Source organism: Onthophagus taurus, chromosome 10 (assembly GCF_036711975.1).
Source record: "Onthophagus taurus isolate NC chromosome 10, IU_Otau_3.0, whole genome shotgun sequence".
Taxonomy (NCBI): Eukaryota; Metazoa; Arthropoda; class Insecta; order Coleoptera; family Scarabaeidae; genus Onthophagus; species Onthophagus taurus.
The window spans coordinates 12,582,466-12,601,781 of record NC_091975.1 but is presented as its reverse complement, the minus strand read 5'-3'; the positions used below and the strand labels follow the sequence as shown (position 1 = coordinate 12,601,781).

Sequence of the window (19,316 nt, the reverse complement as noted above, 5' to 3'; positions counted from 1 at the left end):
AACAAGATGCAAAATCACGATTTCCTCTAATTGAATTTCGAATTTTTCTCGATTTCTATGCATCTGAGAGGAAAAGTGTAAAAGAGTGATTTTGTTAAGAATTAAATTTGCTACAACTTTTATATTAAAACTTTTTTTCTGACACGTTCCGAATTTATGATTCATCCTCTACCAACAAGATCCAAAATCACGATTTTTGATCTAATTGAATTTCGATTTTTTCTCGATTTCTATGCTTCTGAGAGTAAAAGTGTAAAAGAGTGATATTGGTAAGAATTAAATTTGCTACAACTTTTGTTCTACAAGTTTTTTTATAATATGCCTGGAATCTCGAACATTAACTATCATCAACAATAGGTAAAACCACGAATTTATTTAATTTTCACATTTAGCTATTTTCCTCGATATCTATGCCTCTGGGAGTAAAAGTGTAAAAGAGCAACATTGTTAAGAACTAAATTTGCTACGACTTTTATACTAAAACTTCTTTTCTAAAACGTTCCGATTTTCTGATTCGTCCTCTACCAAAATGATGCAAAACCTCGATTTTATCTAATTGAATTTCGATTTTTTCTCGATTTCTATGCTTCTGGGAGAAAAAGTGTAAAAGAGTGATATTATTAAGAATTAAATTTGCTACAACTTTTATATTAAAACTTTTTTTCTGACACGTTCCGAATTTCTGATTCATTCTCTACCAACAAGATCCAAAATCACGATTTCACCTAATTGAATTTCGTTTCTTTCTCCATTTCTATGCTTCTGAGAGCAAAAGTGTAATAGAGCAATATTGTTAAAAATTAAATTTGCTACAACTTTTATACTAAAACTTTTTTTCTGACACGTTCCGAATTTCTGATTCATCCTATACCAACAAGATCCAAAACGACGATTTCATCTAATTGAATTTCGATTTTTTCTCGATTTCTATGCTTCTGGGAGAAAAAGTGTAAAAGAGTGATATTATTAAGAATTAAATTTGCTACAACTTTTATATTAAAACTTTTTTTCTGACACGTTCCGAATTTCTGATTCATTCTCTACCAACAAGATCCAAAATCACGATTTCACCTAATTGAATTTCGTTTCTTTCTCCATTTCTATGCTTCTGAGAGCAAAAGTGTAATAGAGCAATATTGTTAAAAATTAAATTTGCTACAACTTTTATACTAAAACTTTTTTTCTGACACGTTCCGAATTTCTGATTCATCCTATACCAACAAGATCCAAAACGACGATTTCATCTAATTGAATTTCGATTTTTTCTCGATTTCTATGCTTCTGGGAGTAAAAGTGTAAAAGAGTGATATTGTTAAGAATTAAATTTGCTACAACTTTTATACTAAAATTTTTTTTCTGACACGTTCCGAATTTCTGATTCATCCTCCACCAACAAGATCCAAAACGACGATTTTTGATTTAATTGAATTTCGATTTTTTCTCGATTTCTATGCTTCTGAGAGTAAAAGTGTTAAAGAGTGATATTGTTAAGAATTAAATTTGCTACAACTTTTATATTAAACCTTTTTTTCTGACACGTTCCGATTTTCTGATTCGTCCTCTACCAAAATGATCCAAAATCACGATTTCATCTAATTGAATTTCGATTTTTTCTCGATTTCTATGCTTCTGAGAGTAAAAGTGTTAAAGAGTGATATTGTTAAGAATTAAATTTGCTACAACTTTTATATTAAAACTTTTTTTCTAACACGTTCCGAATTTCTGATTCATCCTCTACCAACAAGATCTAAAACGACGATTTCATCTAATTGAATTTCGAATTTTTCTCGATTTCTATGCTTCTGGGAGTAAAAGTGTAAAAGAGCAACATTGTTAAGAACTAAATTTGCTACAACTTTTATACTAAAACTTTTTTTCTGACACGTTCCGAATTTCTGATTCATCCTCTACCAAAATGATCCAACATCACGATTTCATCTAATTGAATTTCAAATTTGTCTCGATTTCTATGCTTCTGGGAGAAAAAGTGTAAAAGAGTGATTTTCTTAAGAATTAAATTTGCTACAACTTTTATACTAAAACTTTTTTTCTGACACGTTCCGAATTTCTGATTCATCCTCTACCAACAAGATCCAAAATCACGATTTCACCTAATTGAATTTCGTTTTTTTCTCGATTTCTATGCATCTGAGAGGAAAAGTGTAACAGAACGATTTTGTTAAGAATTAAATTTGTTACAACTTTTATATTAAAACTTTTTTCTGACACGTTCCGATTTTCTGATTCGTCCTATACCCACAAGATCCAAAACCACGATTTCACCTAATTGAATTTCGATTTTTTCTAGATTTCTATGCATCTGGGAGTAAAAGTGTAAACGGGTGATATTGTTAAGAATTAAATTTGCTACAACTTTTATACTAAAACTTTTTTTCCGACACGTTCCGAATTTCTGATTCATCCTCCACCAACAAGATCCAAAACGACGATTTTTGATCTAATTGAATTTCGATTCTTTCTCGATTTCTATGCTTCTGAGAGTAAAAGTGTAAAAGAGTGATATTGTTAAGAATTAAATTTGCTACAACTTTTATATTAAAACTTTTTTTCTGACACGTTCCGAATTTCTGATTCGTCCTATACCCACAAGATCCAAAACGACGATTTCATCTAATCGAATTTCAATTTTTTCTAGATTTCTATGCATCTGAGAGTAAAAGTGTAAAAGAGTGATATTGTTAAGAATTAAATTTACTACAACTTTTATACTAAAACTTTTTTTCTGACACGTTCCAAATTTCTGATTTGACTACGAATAATCTACGTAAGATAATAACTCGGGTTGGTTGGTTATAAATTTTTAGCACCTCAAAATCAGCTCTCTCAAACAAACAAACTCAACTAAACTCGCACTTGTACAGAGCGATAATGATAAAGTTGTAGAAATGTAAATAATTCGTTATCTAGATAACACGATGACAATAAATTGTGCCATTTATCGAATCTAACGAGGTATTTATTACAGATATGAGATTAAATTGGATTATCGTATTTGAGTTTGAGGTTTTTTTTAAAATAATACGTTTAATTTTAATCGAAAAGGTTTAATAAAAAAGTTTTTGTTGGGAAAGGAAAAAAAATAATGTTATGACCGTAATAACATGAAAGTTACACAACAAAAATGTTGGTTAATAAAGAAATATCAACCTTGAAAACCAACAATGCGTAACACTTTGATTATAAAATAGGGTCTTTTTATTTTTGTTGGATTTTGATGGGTTTTGAGAATTTCGTGTAATTAATGTGGTTAAATAAAAATGTTAATGGATGCCGAAGTTATCTTATCAATGAGATCGTTAAGATTATTGAAGGTGTTGTTGCATTAATGGAGTGGTTTTAATTTTATTTTTTGTTTACAGAGGAGAAAGAAAAAATTTAAGGAAAAAAAATAAAAATGAAAAATAATTATCTTCATAAAATCATATCTACTGTATTTTTATGTATAATGATATGAAATATGTGGTAAATTAAAGTTTGAACATTCTAGTTTATGATATGATATGAAAATTGTAATATGATATTATTGAAATTTTCAGGAAAAAATTGTTAAAGAAGAAATTGTCAAATTTATGAATAAAAGAGAAATTTTCAAAAAATCATATCATCTGCATTCTTAAGAATCATGATATAATACATATGTTAAATTGTGGCTTAAAGACTGTAGTTTATGATATGATATAAAAATTATAAGATATTATTAAAATTTTGAAAAAAAAATTATTAAAGAGGAAACTGTCAAATTTATGAATCAAAAATTATACGAAATTTTCAAAAAATCATATCATCTGCATTGTTTAGAATTACGATATGATTTGTATGTTAAATTGAAGCTTAAAGATTCTAGTTTATGATATGATATAAAAATTATAAGATGATATTATTAAAATTTTGAAAAAAAAATTATTAAAGAGGAAACTGTCAAATTTATGAATCAAAAATTATACGAAATTTTCAAAAAATCATATCATTTGCATTTTTTAGAATTATGATATGATTTGTATGTTAAATTGAAGTTTAAAGATTCTAGTTTATGATATGATATAAAAATTATAAGATGATATTAATGAAATTTTGAGGAATAAATAGTTTAAGAAGAAATTGTCAAAAAGATTACGACATTTTCAAAAAACTATATCATCTGCTTTTTTAAGAATTATGATATGATTTGTATGTTAAATTGAAGCTTAAAGATTCCAGTTTATGATATGATATAAAAGTTATAAGATGATATTATTAAAATTTTGAAAAAAAAATTATTAAAGAGGAAACTGTCAAATTTATGAATCAAAAATTATATGAAATTTTCAAAAAACCATATCATCTCTATTTTTAAGAATCACGATGTAATACATATGTTAAATTGTGGCTTAAACATTCTAGTTTATGATATGATATAAAAATTATAAGATGATATTATTAAAATTTTGAAAAAAAAATTATTAAAGAGGAAACTGTCAAATTTATGAATCAAAAATTATAGGAAATCTTCAAAAAATCATATCATCTGCATTTTTAAGCATTGTGATATGATTTGTATGTTAAATTGAAGTTTAAAGATTCTAGTTTATGATATGATATAAAAATTATAAGATGATATTATCAAAATTTTGAAATAAAAATTATTAAAGAGGAAACTGTCAAATTTATGAATCAAAAATTATACGAAATTTTCAAAAAATCATATCATCTGCATTTTTTAGAATTATGATATGATTTGTATGTTAAATTAAAGTTTAAAGATTGTAGTTTATGATATGATATAAAAGTTATAAGATGATATTATTAAAATTTTGAAAAAAAAAATTATTAAAGAGGAAACTGTCAAATTTATGAATCAAAAATTATATGAAATCTTCAAAAAATCATATCATCTGCATTTTTAAGAATTGTGATATGATTTGTATGTTAAATTGAAGTTTAAAGATTCTAGTTTATGATATAATATAAAAATTATAAGATTATATTATCAAAATTTTGAAATAAAAATTATTAAAGAGGAAACTGTCAAATTTATGAATCAAAAATTATAGGAAATTTTCAAAAAATCATATCATTTGCATTTTTTAGAATTATGATATGATTTGTATGTTAAATTGAAGTTTAAAGATTCTAGTTTATGATATGATATAAAAATTATAAGATGATATTAATGAAATTTTGAAATAAAAATTATTAAAGAGGAAACTGTCAAATTTATGAATCAAAAATTATAGGAAATTTTCAAAAAATCATATCATTTGCATTTTTTAGAATTATGATATGATTTGTATGTTAAATTGAAGTTTAAAGATTCTAGTTTATGATATGATATAAAAATTATAAGATGATATTAATGAAATTTTGAGGAATAAATAGTTTAAGAAGAAATTGTCAAAAAGATTACGACATTTTCAAAAAACTATATCATCTGCATTTTTAAGAATTATGATATGATTTGTATGTTAAATTGAAGCTTAAAGATTGTAGTTTATGATATGATATAAAAATTATAAGATGATATTATTAAAATTTTGAAAAAAAAATTATTAAAGGGGAAACTCAAATTTATGAATCAAAAATTATACGAAATTTTCAAAAAATCATATCATTTGCATTTTTTAGAATTATGATATGATTTGTATGTTAAATTGAAGTTTAAAGATTCCAGTTTATGATATGATATAAAAATTATAAGATGATATTAATGAAATTTTGAACAATAAATAGTTTAAGAAGAAATTGTCAAAAAGATTACGACATTTTCAAAAAACTATATCATCTGCATTTTTAAGAATTATGATATGATTTGTATGTTAAATTGAAGTTTAAAGATTCCAGTTTATGATATGATATAAAAATTATAAGATGATATTAATGAAATTTTGAACAATAAATAGTTTAAGAAGAAATTGTCAAAAAGATTACGACATTTTCAAAAAACTATATCATCTGCATTTTTAAGAATTATGATATGATTTGTATGTTAAATTGAAGCTTAAAGATTCTAGTTTATGATATGATATAAAAGTTATAAGATGATATTAAAATTTTGAAAAAAAAATTATTAAAGAGGAAACTGTCAAATTTATGAATCAAAAATTATATGAAATTTTCAAAAAACCATATCATCTCTATTTTTAAGAATCACGATGTAATACATATGTTAAATTGTGGCTTAAACATTCTAGTTTATGATATGATATAAAAATTATAAGATGATATTATTAAAATTTTGAAAAAAAAATTATTAAAGAGGAAACTGTCAAATTTATGAATCAAAAATTATAGGAAATCTTCAAAAAATCATATCATCTGCATTTTTAAGAATTGTGATATGATTTGTATGTTAAATTGAAGTTTAAAGATTCTAGTTTATGATATGATATAAAAATTATAAGATGATATTATTAAAATTTTGAAAAAAAAATTATTAAAGAGGAAACTGTCAAATTTATGAATCAAAAATTATACGAAATTTTCAAAAAATCATATCATTTGCATTTTTTAGAATTATGATATGATTTGTATGTTAAATTGAAGCTTAAAGATTCTAGTTTATGATATGATATAAAAATTATAAGATGATATTAATGAAATTTTGAGGAATAAATAGTTTAAGAAGAAATTGTCAAAAAGACTACGACATTTTCAAAAAACTATATCATCTGCATTTTTAAGAATCATGATATGATTTGTATGTTAAATTGAAGCTTAAAGATTGTAGTTTATGATATGATATAAAAATTATAAGATGATATTATTAAAATTTAAAAAAAAAATTATTAAATGGGAAACTCAAATTTATGAATCAAAAATTATACGAAATTTTCAAAAAATCATATCATCTGTATTTTTAGGAATTATGATATGATTTGTATGTTAAATTGAAGCTTAAAGATTCTAGTTTATGATATGATATAAAAATTATAAGATGATATTATTAAAACTTTGAAAAAAAAATTATTAAAGAGGAAACTGTCAAATTTATGAATCAGAAATTATACGAAATTTTTAAAAAATCATATCATCTGCATTTTTAGGAATTATGATATGATTTGTATGTTAAATTGAAGCTTAAAGATTGTAGTTTATGATATGATATAAAAATTATAAGATGATATTATTAAAATTTTGAAAAAAAAATTATTAAACGGGAAACTCAAATTTATGAATCAAAAATTATACGAAATTTTCAAAAAATCATATCATCTGCATTTTTTAGAATTATGATATAATTTGTATGTTAAATTGTAGCTTAAAGATTCTAGTTTATGATATCATATAAAAATTACAAGGTAATGTTATTGAAATTTCCAGAAAAAAATTATTAAAGATTGTAAAATTGTCTAATTTATTATTCAAGAATAAACGAAATTTCCAAAAAATCATATCTACTGTATTTTTACGAATAATGATATGATATGTATACTAAATTGTAGCTTAAAGATTCTAGTTTATGATATCATATAAAAATTATTAGATAATATAATTGAAATTTCCAGAAAAAAATCATTAAAGAAGAAATTGTCAAATTTACAAATTAAAAATAAAGCGAAATTTCTAAAAAATCATATCGACTATATTTTTGTAAATAATCGTATGATATGTATGTCAGATTGAGGCTTAATGATTCTAGTTTTTGATATGATATAAAAACTATAACATAATATTATTAAAATTTCCAGAAAAAATTATTAAAGATTGTAAAATTGTCTAATTTATTAATCAAGAATAAACGAAATTTTCAAAAAATCATATCCACTGTATTTTTATATATAATGATATGAAATATATGTTAAATTGAAGCTTGAAGATTCTAGTTTACGGTATGATATAGAAACTGTAAGATAATGTTAATGAAATTTCCAGGAAAAAATTATTAAAGAAGAAATTGTCAAATTTATAAATAAATGAGAAATTTTCCAAAAATTCATATCAACTGTATTTTTATGAATAATGATGTGATATGTATGTTAAATTGTAGCTTAAAGATTCTAGTTTATGATATGATATAAAAAGTGTTAGATAATACTATTGAAATTTTGAGGAAAAAATTGTTAAAGATGTCAAATTTATGATTATAAAATAATACGAAATTTTCAATAAATCATATCTGCTGTATTTTTATATATCATGATGTGATAAATATGTTAAATTGAACCTTAAAGATTCTAGTTTATGATATGATATAAAAACTATAAGATAATATTATTGAAATTTCCAGGAAAAAATTATTAAAGAAGAAATTGTTAAATTTATGAATAAAAAAGAAATTTTAAAAAAATCATAGCTACTGAACTTTTAATAGTTAAGAAACGATTTATATCTTAAATTGAAGCTAAAAGATTGCAGTTTGTGATAAGATATAAAAATCATGACGTAGGATAATAAAAATTTCGTGATAAATATTATTAACCGAAGAATTGTCAAATTTATACACAAACTGATAATCAATATTTTCAAAAAATCATTCTGATTTTGGTGTTTTGAATAAAGATACGTAATATATCTCAAATTGAAGATGAAAGAGTCTACTTTAAGATGTAATCAAAATGATATAGGGTTTGATGATATACTTTTGAAGAAAAAAAATCCAGAAGGAAAAATATCAAATAATGATATAAAAACTTCAAAAAATCGTCCTGCATTTAATTTTTTGTACATATATATATATATATACATATATATAATATATATGTATATATATATTATCCTCCGATGAGGATGATAATTATATTGCAACTAAGAAGTTATACTCAAAATAAAAATAAATTCTGTATTTCTGAAATTTGCATATAAATTGTGTTTCTCTTCGCGAATTGAAATTTTACGTACTATCAAGTCTATTAATATTACGGTTTTATTATTAATATTAATGGTTTTAAATATATCTATTACAGCCCATTACGTTTTTACGATTTGTTGAAGTATATTCAAGTATTACGAATAAGAGAATGAAAATTTTTGGGGTTATAAAAGAAAAAGTGTTCGGCTTCATACCTAAACTGTGCCAATAGCTATGGTAGATCTGGTTATAAATTATAGTTTCTTACTCTATTATGAACAATATTCACGTATAACATTTTTATCCCTCAGCTTTAGTTTATGACTTATAATGAATTTTTGTAATGAAAATCGTGTATCTCAGCATTTCGTAGATTCTCGAATTTTTCTCGATTTCTACGCATCTGAGAGGAAAAGTGTAAAAGAGTGATTTTGTTAAGAATTAAATTTGCTAATACTTTTATACTAAAACTTTTTTTCTGACGCGTTCCGAATTTCTGATTCGTCCTATACCCACAAGATACAAAACCACGATTTCATCTAAATGAATTTCGAATTTTTTTCGATTTCTACGCATCTGAGAGTAAAAGTGTAAAAGAGTGATATTGTTAAGAATTAAATTTGCAACAACTTTTATACTAAAACTTTTTTTCTGACATGTTCCGATTTTCTGATTCGTCCTATACCCACAAGATGTAAAATCACGATTTCATCTAATTGAATTTCGAATTTTTCTCGATTTCTACGCATCTGAGAGTAAAAGTGTAAAAGAGTGATATTGTTAAGAATTAAATTTGCAACAACTTTTATACTAAAACTTTTTTTCTGACATGTTCCGATTTTCTGATTCGTTCTATACCCACAAGATGCAAAACCACGATCTCATCTAATTGAATTTCGAATTTTTCTCGATTTCTACGCATCTGAGAGTAAAAGTGTAAAAGAGTGATATTGTTAAGAATCAAATTTGCTACAACTTTTATACAAAACTTTTTTTCTAAAACGTTCCGATTTTCTGTTCCTCCTCTACCAAAATGATCCAAAATCACGATTTCATCTAATTGAAATTTTTCTCGATTTGTATGTTTCTGGGAGAAAAAGTGTAAAAGAGTGATATTGTTAAAAATTAAATTTGCTACAACTTTTTTTCTAACACGTTCCGATTTTCTGATTCATCCTCTACCAAAATGATCCAAAATCACGATTTCATCTAATTGAATTTCGAATTTTCTCGATTTCTATGCATCTGAGAGTAAAAGTGTAAAAGAGTGATATTGTTAATAATTAAATTTTCTACAACTTTTACACTAAAACTTTTTTCTGACACGTTCCGATTTTCTGATTCATCCTCTACAAACAACAGCCAAAATCACGATTTCATCTAATTGAATTTCGAATTTTCTCGATTTCTATGCATCTGAGAGTAAAAGTGTAAAAGAGTGATTTTGTTAAGAATTAAATTTGCTACAACTTTTATACTAAAACTTTTTTTCTGACACGTTCCGAATTTCTGATTCGTGCTATACCCACAAGATCCAAAATCACAATTTCATCTAATTGAATTTCGATTTTTTCTCGATTTCTATGCTTCTGGGTGGAGAAGTGTAAAAGAGTGATATTGTTAAGAATTAAATTTGCTACAACTTTTATATTAAAACTTTTTTTCTGACACGTTCAGATTTTCTGATTTGTCCTCTACCAACAAGATCCAAAATCACGATTTCATCTAATTGAATTTCGAATTTTTCTCGATTTCTATGATTCTGGGAGTAAAAGTGTAAAAGAGCGATTTTGTTAAGAATTAAATTTGCTACAACTTTTATACTAAAACTTTTTTTCTGACACGTTCCGAATTTCTGATTCGTGCTATACCCACAAGATCCAAAATCACAATTTCATCTAATTGAATTTCGCTTTTTTCTCGATTTCTATGCTTCTGGGAGTAAAAGTGTAAAAGAGTGATTTTGTTAAGAATTAAATTTGCTACAACTTTTATACTAAAACTTTTTTTCTGACACGTTCCGAATTTCTGATTCGTGCTATACCCACAAGATCCAAAATCACAATTTCATCTAATTGAATTTCGCTTTTTTCTCGATTTCTATGCTTCTGGGAGTAAAAGTGTAAAAGAGCGATTTTGTTAAGAATTAAATTTGCTACAACTTTTATACTAAAACTTTTTTTCTGACACGTTCCGAATTTCTGATTCATCCTCTACCAACAAGATCCAAAATCACGATTTTTGATCTAATTGAATTTCGAATTTTTCTCGATTTCTATGCTTCTGGGAGTAAAAGTGTAAAAGAGCAATTTTGTTAAGAATTAAATTAGCTACAACTATTATACTAAAACTTTTTTTCTGACACGTTCCGAATTTCTGATTCATCCTCTACCAAAATCACGATTTCATCTAATTGAATTTCGATTTCTATGCATCTGGGAGTAAAAGTGTAAAAGAGTGATATTGTTAAGAATTAAATTTGGTACAACTTTTATATTAAAACTTTTTTTCTGACACGTTCCGAATTTCTGATTCGTCCTATACCCACAAGATCCAAAACGACGATTTCATCTAATTGAATTACGAATTTTTCTCGATTTCTATTCATCTGGGAGTAAAAGTGTAAAAGAGTGATTTTGTTAAGAATTAAATTTGCTACAACTTTTATATTAAAACTTTTTTTCTGACACGTTCCGAATTTCTGATTCGTCCTATACCCACAAGATCCAAAACGACGATTTCATCTAATTGAATTACGAATTTTTCTCGATTTCTATGCATCTGGGAGTAAAAGTGTAAAAGAGTGATATTGTTAAGAATTAAATTTGCTACAACTTTTGTATTAAATCTTTTTTTCTGACACGTTCCGAATTTCTGATTCATCCTCTACCAACAAGATCCAAAATCACGATTTTATCTAATTGAATTTCGATTTTTTCTCGATTTCTATGCATCTGAGAGTAAAAGTGTAAAAGAGTGATATTGTTAAGAATTAAATTTGCTACAACTTTTATACCAAAACTTTTTTTCTAAAACGCCCCGATTTTCTGATTCGTCCTATACCCACAAGATCCAAAACGACGATTTCATCTAATTGAATTTCGCATTTTTCTCGATTTCTACGCATCTGAGAGGAAAAGTGTAAGAGAGCGATTTTGTTAAGAACTAAATTTGCTACAACTTTTATACAAAAACTTTTTTTCCAAAACGCCCCGAATTGCCACAACTTCCCCTAATTCCCACCGACTCGAATTTAATTCAACACAGCAAATTTCTTTAACACGAAAAAAGTAATCAATACGAATTTAATACGCATCAAAAACGTAAACAAGGTCAACACAACTTAACAATTATTTCCTCTGGTCGAATTAAAAACAATTCTCTTTATGGCCTTTACAACAAAAAGACATTGACCGGAATTCTTCAATTTTACTGTGTCAAGGTTGAAATCGATCGTTTCGAATCAATCGGTATCGAGAAGAGGTATAAAAATTTATTAATCGCGTTTTTTAAATTAATTCTCTTCAACTTTGAGAGTTTCAAGATCAAGAAGACCTAAACGCGTCAAATTCTTATCGTGTTAGGAATTTTAAAGCGATAAACGTCCTCGTATTGCTCCTCAAAACGACGTAGATTATAAACAATTCATTAGAAAAGGAATTAAAGTTAATGTTAACGATTTAATTGGTGAACTTACCCAAATAACTTATTTAGTTGGAACAAAACGAACTTAATAAAGTGAAAACACGTGACTTTTACCACGAATGACTATGACGATGATCGGGTTCTGAGTTTAAACTTGAATTGAGTGAGACTACTGCATGTTGTGGGTAATTTTCGTGTTAGTATGTATAGAGTGTAGTTTAAAACCTATTGAGGCTTGGTTTATTGAGAAATGGGTGGTGGGGATTCGTTTAAAATAACGTGGTGCTTGTTAAAATGGTTAAAAAATGTGCTATTTCGATCAATTAAGATTAAAAAAGTGATTGGTTGGATTAAATTAGGCTATCAATGTCTATTAAATTTAATTTTGATTTAAATTTAATTTAATTTTTATTTTTTTATATATAATGAAAGTGTGAAATAAGATTGTTAATACAGATTTATATTCGTAATGGGAGTTGAAAAATAAACTAGCGACATCTCTGAAGAATCAACAGAAAAAGATAAATTTGGATTGCAGAGAGCTGTTTTTTAAAAATGTGAAATTTTCAAAAAATCATATCTGCTGTATTTTTATGAATAATGATAGATATGTGTGTTAAATTAAAGCTTGAAGATTCTAGTTTATGATATCATACAAAAATTATGGGATCATATTACTGAAATTTCAAAATACCGAGAAAAATATGAAACGTTGTCTTACGATTAGCTAATGGTAACATTTAGGAATCGGAGTAATTTATCAAAAGACTTTTTTAACAAAAGTTGTTGCAAATTTTATTCTTAACAATATTGCTCTCTTGTATTTTTGCTCTCAGATGCGTCAATATTGAGAAAAATACGAAAATTTAAAAAATTGATGCATTTTTTGTTTTACTATTAACTAATGGTAATATTTGGGAATCGGAGCTTGTTATTAAAAAACTTTTATAACAAAAGTTGTAGCAAATTTTGTTATTAATTTGATATATTTGCTCTCGGATGCGTCAATATTGAGAAAAATACGAAAATTTAAAAATTTGATGAATTTTCTTGTTTTACTTAGCTAATGGTAACATTTGGGAATCGGAGCATGTTATCAAAAAACTTTTAGAACAAAAGTTGTAGCAAATTTTGTTCTTAACAATATTGCTCTCTTGTATATTTGCTCTCAGATACGTCAATATTGAGAAAAGTACGAAAATTTAAAAATTTGATGAATTTTCTTGTTTTATTATTAGCTAATGGTAACATTTGGGAATCGGAGGATGTTATCAAAAAACTTTTTTAACAAAAGTTGTAGCAAATTTTGTTCTTAACAATATTGCTCTCTTGTATATTTGCTCTCAGATGCGTCAATATTGAGAAAAATACGAAAATTTAAAAATTTTATGAATTTTCTTGTTTTACTATTAGCCAATGGTAACATTTGGGAATCGGAGCATGTTATCAAAAAAAATTTATAACAAAAGTTGTAGCAAATGTTGTTCTTAACAATATTGTTCTCTTGTATATTTGCTCTCAGATGCGTCAATATTGAGAATAATACGAAAATTTAAAAATTTGATGAATTTTCTTGTTTTACTATTAGCTAATGGTAACATTTGGGAGTCGGAGCATGTTATCAAAAAACTTTTAGAACAAAAGTTGTAGCCAATTTTGTTCTTAACAATATTGCTCTCTTGCATTTTTGCTTTTATTTGCGTCAATATCAAGAAAAATACGAAAATATGAAAAATGGATTAATTTGTTCTTTTTTTAGTTGTTAATGGTAACACTCGGGAAATGGATCTTGTTACAAAAAAACTTGTCGAACGAAAGTTGTAGCAAATTTTATTCTTAACAATATAGCTCTGTTTTATTTTTGCTTTCAGATGAGTCAATATCGAGAAATATATCTAAATATGAAAATTGGATGAGTTTATTGCATTTATTCTGAACGTTTAAAACCTTATAGACTCCTGACGATGGTCTATGTCGAAACTGGTAGAGTTAATAAATTTATCAAATATATTAGAGTTTAAACATTTATTTTTAAAAACACATACAATAAACCAATCTGGATGAAAACCCATTTACCTATTATTGCATAATTGTAACATTCGGGAAACGGAGCATATTACATAAAAGTTTTGAAACAATAGTTGTAGTAAATTCTGTTCTTAACAATATTGCTCTCTTTTATTTTTGCTCTCAGATGCATCAATATCGAGAAAAATACGAAAATATGAAAATTAGATGAATTTGTTGCGTGTTCCAGCTGTTAATGGTAACACTCGGGAAACAGAAGATATTACAAAAAAACTTTTGAAATGAAAGTTATAGCAAATTTTATTCTTAACAATATTGCTCTCTTTTATTTTTGTTCTCAGATGCGTCAATATTGAGAAAAATACGAAAAATTAAAAAATTGATGAATTTTCTTGTTTTACTTAGCTAATGGTAATATTTGGGAATAAGAGCATGTAATCAAAAAACTTTTAGAACAAAAGTTGTAGCAAATTTCGTTCTTAACAATATTGCTCTCTTTCACTTTTGCTCTCAGATGCGTCAATATTGAGAAAAATCCGAAAATTTTAAAAATTGATGAATTTTCTTGTTTTACTATAAGCTAATGGTATCATTTCGGAATCGGAGCATGTTATCAAAATACCTTTATAACAAAAGTTGTAGCTAATTTAATTCTTAACAATATTGCTCTCTTGTATATTTGCTCTCAGATGGGTCAATATTGAGAAAAATACAAAAATTTGATGAATTTCGTTGTTCCTACCGGAATAGAAAATGAAATTAGTTAAATTCAAATTTATTTTATTGTATTTCCAATCTTATCGTAAATGTCAATATTTTTGTTTTTGAAATTGAAGCGCACGTGTGACGCATTTTGTCTCACTTCTTGTCCATCGTTATCACTCTTAATCGGCAAGATTTCAATCTTCCGCTAGTCGTCGTATCGTCTGCATCGTGTGCCCTCAATTTCCGCAATTTTCGCCGCATTCTTGTCTGTACGCTTTATTTTATTTACCTTTATTTACATTCTTTCGCTCATTCTTTATAATTTTCTTTATTAATTGCACGGTTTGCATTCATTGCAACCGCTTTCACATTAAAGTTATATTTTTGATTTTATTAATAGAATTTAATTATTATTTTATTAACCGTTTATTAATCATTATTAACCGGCACCTTGCTTTTAGTTCGGCAATTTTTCTTTTTTGTACGAACATTCCTTGTTTTACTATTAGCTAATGGTAACATTCGGAAATCGGAGAATGTTATAAAAAAACTTTTAGAACAAAAGTTGTTGCAAATTTTATTCTTACCAGTATTGCTCTCTTGCACTTTTGCTCTTAGATACGTCAATATTGATATAGATACGAAAATTTTATGAATTTGTTGCTTTTTCATGTCATTAAAGGTAACATTCGGGAATCAGAGAATGTTATAAAAGAACTTTTAGAACAAAAGTTGTAGCAAATTTTATTGTTAACAATATTGCTCTTTTGCACTTTTGTTCTTAGATACGTCAATATCGAGATATATACGAAAATATAAAAATTTGTCACTCTTTCAAGCTATTAAAGGTAACACTTGAGAATTGGAGCATGCTATAAGAAATCTTTTAGAACAAAAATTGTTGCAAATTTTATTGTTAACAATATAGCTCTCTTGCACTTTTGCTCTTAGATACGTCAATATCGAGTTAGATATGAAAATATGAAAATTTTAGGAATTTGTTGCTCTTTCATGTTATTAATGGTAACATTTGAGAATCGGTGCATGTTATCAAAAAACTTTTATAACAAAAGTTGTAGCAAATTTTGTTCTTAACAATATTGCTATCTTGTATTTTTGCTCTCAGGTGCGTCAATATTGAGAAAAATACGAAAATTTTAAAAATTGATGAATTTTCTTGTTTTATTATTAGCTAATGGTAACATTTGGGAATCGGAGTATGTTATCAAAAAACTTTTAGAACAAAAGTTGTAGCAAATTTTATTGTTAACAATATTGCTCTCTTGCACTTTTGCTCTCAGATGCGTCAATATTGAATAAAATACGAAAATTTAAAAAATTTATGAATTTTCTTGTTTTACTATTAGCTAATAACATTTAGGAATCGGAGCATGTTATCAAAAAACTTTTACAACAAAAGTTGTAGCAAATTTTGTTAGTAACAATATTGCTCTCTTGTATATTTGCTCTTAGGTACGTCAATATCGAGAAAAATACGAAAATTTGAAAATTTGATGAATTTTCTTGTTTTACTGTTAGCTGATGGTAACATTTGGGTATTGGAGCATGTTATCAAAAAACTTTTAGAATAAAAGTTGTAGCAAATTTAGTTCTTAACAATATTGCCCTCTTGTATATTTGCTCTCAGATGCGTCAATATTGAGAAAAATACGAAAATTTGAAAATTTGATGAATTTTCTTGTTTTACTGTTAGCCGATGGTAACATTTGGGTATTGGAGCATGTTATCAAAAAACTTTTAGAATAAAAGTTGTAGCAAATTTAGTTCTTAACAATATTGCTCTCTTGTATATTTGCTCTCAGATACGTCAATATTGAGAAATATACGAGAATTTCAAAAATTGATGAATTTTCTTGTTTTACTATTAGTTAATGGTAACATTTGGGAATCGGAGCGTGTTATCAAAAAACTTTTATAACAAAAGCTGTAGCTAATCTTATTGTTAACAATATTGCTCTCTTGTATATTTGCTCTTAGATGCATCAATACAGAAAAAAATACGAAAATATGAATGTTCACGCAGGTAAAAATAAAAGGTGACGAAAAACAAAAGAGAAGGGGTGCTTCAAAAATTTCAAAGAAAATAAAATATTTTGTAGAAATGGAATGAAAAAATTTCTTACTCGTAATCACAATACTTTTATTATAATTTTCGATAATAAAAAATGGTAACGCATTTTAGTTACGACCGCTTCGCACGATAATGATCTCTTGAAAACTTTATTCTTCTCTCAAATCTCAATAATTTAAGTGGAGGTAGCCAAGTACACACGCCCACCGCCGGATGGCATTGCGCGGATTAAACAATGAAAATTGGATGAGTTTGTTGCTTTTTCTAATTGTTAATGGTAACACTCGGGAAACAGAAGTTATAACAAAAAAACTTTTGGAACGAAAGTTATAGCAAATTTTATTCTTAACAGAACTGCTCTCTTTCATTTTTGCTCCCAAATGCGTCAATATTAAGAAAAATACGAAAATATGAAAATTTGACGAATTTTTTTGTTTTACAATTAGCTAATGGTAATATTTCGGATTCGGAGCATTTTATCAAAAAGCTTTTATAATAAAAGTTGTAGCAAATTTTGTTGTTAACAATATTGCTCTCTTGTATTTTTGCTCTCAGATGCGTCAATATTGAGAAAAATACAAAAATTTAAGAAATTAATGAATTTTAATGTGGTGCTTGTTAAAATGATTAAAAAATGTGTTATTTCGATTAATTAAGATTAAAAAAGTGACTGGTTGAATAAAATTAGGCTATAATCGAAGAATGATTAATGTGAAGTAATTGAGGCATATCAGTGTCCATTAACTTTAATTTAATTTAAATTTCTAGTTTATGATATCATACAAAAATTATAAGATCATATTATTGAAATTTTGAAATATCGAGGAAAATACAAAAATATGAAAATTTGATGTAATTTCTTGTTTTACGATTAGCTAATGGTAACATTTCGGAATCGGAGCATGTAATCAAAAAATTTTTAGAACAAAAGTTGTTGCAACTTTTGTTCTTAACAATATCGCTCTCTTGTATATTTGCTCTCAGAAAATTTAAAAAATTGATGAATTTTCTTGTTTTACTTAGCTAATGGTAATATTTGGGAATTGGAGCATGTTATCCAAAAACTTTTATAACAAAAATTGTTGCAAATTTTGTTCTTAACAATATTGTTCTCTTATATATTTGCTTTCAGATGCGTCAATATTGAGAAAAATACAAAAATTTAAGAAATTGATGAATTTTCTTGTTTTACTAAGCTAATGGTAATATTTGGAAATCGGAGCGTGTTATCAAAAAACTTTTAGAACAAAAGTTGTAGCAAATTTTGTTCTTAACAATATTTCTCTCTTGTATATTTGCTCTCAGATGCGTCAATATTGAGAAAAATACGAAAATTTAAAAAATTGATGAATTTTCTTGTTTTACTATTAGCTAATGGTAACATTTGGAAATCGGAGCGTGTTATCAAAAAACTTTTAGAACAAAAGTTGTAGCAAATTTTGTTCTTAACAATATTTCTCTCTTGTATATTTGCTCTCAGATGCGTCAATATTGAGAAAAATACGAAAATTTAAAAAATTGATGAATTTTCATGTTTTACTATTAGCTAATGGTAACATTTGGGAATCGGAGCATGTTATCAAAAAACTTTTAGAACAAAAGTTGTTGCAAATTTTATTCTTAACAATATTGCTCTCTTGCATATTTGCTCTCAGATGCGTCAATATTGAGAAAAAATGAAAATTTAAAACTTTGATGAATTTCTTTGTTTTACTATTAGCTAATGGTAACATTTGGGAATCGGAGCATGTTATGAAAAAACTTTTAGAACAAAAGTTGTTGCAAATTTTATTCTTAACAATATTGCTCTCTTGCATATTTGCTCTCAGATGCGTCAATATTGAGAATAATATGAAAATTTAAAACTTTGATGAATTTCTTTGTTTTACTATTAGCTAATGGTAACATTTGGGAATCGGAGCATATTACAAAAAAACTTTTAGAACAAAAGTTGTAGCAAATTGTGTTCTTAACAATATCGCTCTCATGTATATTTGCTCTCAGACGCGTCTAAATCGAGATATTCGATCTTTATTTCTTGCTCAACAAAATATAAATAAA

The 19,316-nt window shown here is 25.9% G+C and overlaps 1 protein-coding gene across 2 annotated transcripts in view; it reads right to left on the bottom strand.

The window, feature by feature from the left end:
* LOC111420099 (V-type ATPase subunit a family protein Vha100-2) overlaps positions 1-12,633 on the bottom strand; it is a 38,961-nt gene extending 26,328 nt beyond the window's left edge. For both annotated transcript variants that reach the window (XM_023053007.2, XM_023053011.2), the window contains exon 1: positions 12,483-12,633. The gene's annotated coding sequence lies outside the window, so the exon portion shown is untranslated. The remainder of the gene's footprint in view (positions 1-12,482) is intronic.
* Between the last annotated feature and the right edge of the window lie 6,683 nt (positions 12,634-19,316).